Source organism: Dendroctonus ponderosae, unplaced genomic scaffold (genome assembly GCF_020466585.1).
Source record: "Dendroctonus ponderosae isolate FM_Combo_2020 unplaced genomic scaffold, Dpon_F_20191213v2 Dpon_F_20191213_4, whole genome shotgun sequence".
NCBI lineage: Eukaryota > Metazoa > Arthropoda > Insecta > Coleoptera > Curculionidae > Dendroctonus > Dendroctonus ponderosae.
In genome coordinates this window covers 10,560,148-10,564,889 of record NW_026018611.1, presented here as the reverse complement: position 1 = coordinate 10,564,889, position 4,742 = coordinate 10,560,148, and positions in this window count along the sequence as shown.

The following is a 4,742-nucleotide window of genomic DNA, read 5'->3' as shown; positions in this document are numbered from 1 at the left end:
ATTTTGATATTGTTGCTCTGAAGACTTCTAGAAGTGCTAATATATCCGATATAATAAATGTGGAAGTTTTCTTACATTGTTTGACCAATCAACTTCCTATTGCCATTATACATAGGTACATAGTTGAAATATTCAGTTTCTGCTGAATTATTCCGTTCAATAAATGAAAGAAACACACTATAAAAGCACAATTTAAATAGGTTCAGAACAAACTGTTAATTAAAGCCAAACAAATTACACGTTTATTTCTTCTAGTAAATCAAATTGAGTAAGACGATGTGTTTATTAGATTGTACCCACTGTAAATGTAAAATATCAATCAAGGTCAGTAATTGGTTAATCTCTACGTCAATAAAATTTGATAAAAAAATTCCATCTGCTTTTTTGCAGGGCGTAAGACGCGTGCCTATATAATGAAAACGGCTCGAATATTTTCATTAAATAATATTTCATCTATAAAAATCCAGAAGTTACTAGGCAAGTAGCCACCGTGTATATTCTTCATTACAGTTTACTATTTGCTCAATTATTCCTGGCGTTTTCTTAGCAGTCATCTGAAGAACCATAAAGCTTGCAGTCAGTCTTTAAATCCTACTCGTTATTGCTTGAATGCAGCAAAATGCGTTTCACTTTTACTGAATATAGCAAAAAAGTTTTTTACCAGGATACTTGCTGATCCAGCTTCTTGCTAGTGCCTTTTTTGTTTAAAAGAACAGTTTTACGTTTAAAAAGTTTTATTAATTTTAGTAATTCTTAGACTGTATGCAAATCAAGCTTATAATAGTTTCACTGTTCAAATAAAAGTCAGCAAATACGTTTAAATTATTACAGTATCGCAAATTTGCAAAATACACTGTTTCTTAACAGTACCACAATGTTTTAACACAGTCGCATGCATGATGCATAAAGGCAATCGGTAAGTTAATTTAAGTTTGCTAATGTGTTTAAAACTATGGCGTGTACAGAATTGCAATTATTGATGATTTCGGTTTTGATTTTAAATTCCTGACTTTAATTCTAAAAATTTCTAGTGTTTATTATTATTGTTACTAGCCAATGAGTACAATTAGACGGATTGCCCCGATTTTGAATCACCCAGTATATTAAAATGAACCCCATCTGATGTTGTCGAGTCGAAAGTTTGGAGTTTTTTTTCGGTTCAACTCTATCTGAGAATAGTGAACAAAAGAATAATATTTTAGGACTTTTAATTAAATTAGATGTTTAATATGCGCGCTCAAATTAATATTTGTAGGATCCAATTTGAGGCAAAAATAAAAATGATATAACAATCCACCACCAATTAGTAGCGTTAGGTAACACGGCCGTCCTCAAAATTGCCGATTATTGTTCTCGTAAGATGATTTATAATGTGGTGGTCGGTCTTCTACACAATAATTAAGAAATGTTTCAGGCTTTAAAAAAGGTGAGTTGGAAAAACCAGCTTTTTATCGCTCATGGAAGATGATGAATGTTACTATTTATGACAAGTCACCTTAATAATTCTGTTCTGGGATTCAACCGGTAATTGATTTAAGTGAGATAGATGTAGTTTTTTTCATTTTTTACCATACCTTTATAGATATTTACAGTGTTCAGATCGTTCTCAAAATTTACTTGATGTAATATTAGTATCCAGTACTAGTTCCAAACGATTTGCCATTTGACAGGTTATTAAAAAGTTGTAATAAATTGTTTAAACATATAAATAGAAGAATGAAACATTATGGCATGTCTTGTAACGCATCATACACAGAACAGAATGTATCGCAATTTTTTTCTGTAAATGGAATCACCAATTACGAAGAAAACTCATGCAATAATGATAGGAAATAGTAAATAAAAACCAAAACTCTCTCGGAACGAAATTATTAGATGCCAAAAAATTGACAACAATCGTATATGAAAGAAAAATATAAATAATGTACTAATATAATACAATTTTTAATAGCTAATTCGGAATTTTTAACTAGTTCTAAAATTTTCCAATAATTAAATCGAGATTTTAAAGCACTTCTAAAATTTTCCAAAAAGTAATTCAATATTTTTAACTGCTTCTAAAGTTTTTCAATAACTAAATCGGGTTTTTCAATACGTCTAAAATTTTCCAATAGTTAAATCGGGATTTTTAATCACTTCTAAAATTTTAACACTTCTTTCAATTCCGTATATGGATAACTTTGTATTTCTTCTGACCATGAACTAGAGTCTCCATTCTAAAAAAGCTACAAAAAGGTTATTAAGAAGACTTACAAAAACTATTTTAAAGAAGAGTGTTTTGATCCAGATAAATCCAGCCATAAAATGTAAGACATAATGTTAAACTTTGAAAATAAACGAACTAAGAAAACAATTTATGTATTAGCTTGGCTGCTCTACAACACCACGAATAGAAAGTAGGAGGAAAGGAGTGAAGTAAAAGCGAAACTAATTTAGGGAAGAATGAGACGAAACAACTGGTTGAATTTCAAAACTAAAATTGAAAAAAAAAGCAGATGTAGAAGAAGTAAATTGTTCAAAATAAATTAAAACTGACAAATTATTTTACTGAAAACACATTTACTAAAACATTTCAATTCTTAGTTAAGAATTAAAGTGTTTCTTAACACTTAACACACTTTAATCTGAGGATTAAATTCATGGAAAAATATACACGAAGTAATTTAACATAAAAATTATCATGATCGGAAAGAAAATAGAAATATGTCTTGCCTTCGATGTCTTATACTATCGCATTATAAAAAAATAATAAAATTACTTGGACTGACTGCAAAACAAAGATTAAGTTAAATTTAAAAACGGAATTATCAATTACAAAGGGAATTAGAAAATAACCAAAATATTAAATATTAAATATAAAAACAGAAACTACTTTAGTTCAGTCAAAACTAACGGTTAAATCAATTTCGCATGCTTTTTGAAAATTAGACTAAGTATGCATATCTATTAAAAATGTTGCTATTTTCAAATTCAGTTTTCAAGCAAGAGGTACCTTAAAATGAATTTACAGACAGATGAATAAAATATACTTACACCAGATTATTTTACATGACTTGTAACAACTCATTGTAAAAGTAAAACGTATTCAATTGGAGCGGCCACAAAAAATGTAGACAAAATATGTATCAAATTAAAAAAACTGCTTTTCAAATAAATTGATGACAAACAACAGATAAAATTATGTGATGGAAAGACGAAAATGTGTAAGAATCTGTATAATTTACAAGATAATATAATAAAAAGATATTTCATAATTATTCTGTTTTTTTGCGATAAACTAAGGGCTGTTCAAAAAGCCACAAAAAAAATGCGATAGAAAGCGGTAAGAATGACTAGAGGGATTTAAGGAAACTTAATATCGATGTGAAAAGAAGAGCTATTTGGGAAAGAACCACAGACGAAACGATCGACTTAGAAATAGATTGACTTAGAAATCGAAATTCGGAAGGAACTACGGTTGAAAAGCTAAAATAGTTAGAATAAATGAAACTGCGAATTTTTTTTGAGAAAAAATATTAAAATAAGACCTTTTCTTTTTCAAAAACGTTGGTTCCTTAAAAACACATTTTTTGAAGAAGTCGATGAGAATGACTCGGATACTTCCAAGAAGTCTAACGATCGCTATTTAAACGAAGGAAAAAGGTGTAAAAAGTAATTTAAAACCACAATTAATATGAGCGAAAAAGACATATCGTTTAATATTTAATTTTTAATAATTTAATTCATAATACAGAAATATCGTTTTCCTTGAATGTTTTGAAACACCACATTTTAAAAGTCGGATGAACTTGCCTGCTCTTAATGGCAAAAGCGTCAAGTAAGAAATCAATGCAAAAATAATACGTTGAATTCGAAATAAAAATAGGAAAAAACCACTGTTGTAAATCTAAATTATTGAAAATAAATAGAAGCCGGGAAATTCTATTGTACTCAACTCATTTCAATTTTTAAGTTACATAGTTCTTTTATTGCTCTTGAGAAGGAAATACCTTTACTTATTAAAAAACCTTGGCACCCCAAAAACTTATCAAACGTTTGTCGAAGAAGGCGAAAGAATGACTCGAGTGTCTCCAAGAAGTCTAACAATGGTTATTTAAATGAGTACTGGAACAAAATGCAAGAAAAAATATGTAAGAAGTAATTTAAAGCACAAAGGAAAACATCGAAAATAAAACACAGAAATATCGCTTTTCTTGAATGTCTTCAAACACCACATATAAAAAGTCAGATTTATGCACTTCTCCAGAATGGCAAAAGCGTTACCAAAGAAATCAAGAGAAAATATTGGGTTGGATTGAAAAACTGAAAGGAAATTAGAAATTAACAATGCTTAAGAATGAAATTATTAGCACCAACAAAGAACTGAACTTTCTTAGCCAAAATATAATTACATTTATTTCTGTAAAACAAACCTTATGTTTAATTTTTAATTATGAAAAATAACTTTTGAACTTTGAAATGAAAAAAAATAGTTTAATAAGCAAAAAATGAACCACAAGAAACTTATTAAAAATGTACTTTGATCCTAGATGATGGTTTCCATTGTTTAATTCCTGTAGGAATTAGTGTTCTTCAAGCACTTTTACTATAGAAAATTAAATAAGTATATGGAATTTTAAAAGCAAACTATCCGCTTTAAGTGTCCTCTCAAAAATTTTAAAATTCAAAAATATCGAATGTGACCATGTGAAAGGTCGGTTTCAATTCCAACTACGTCCAAACCACCAGAATATAAATTGAGT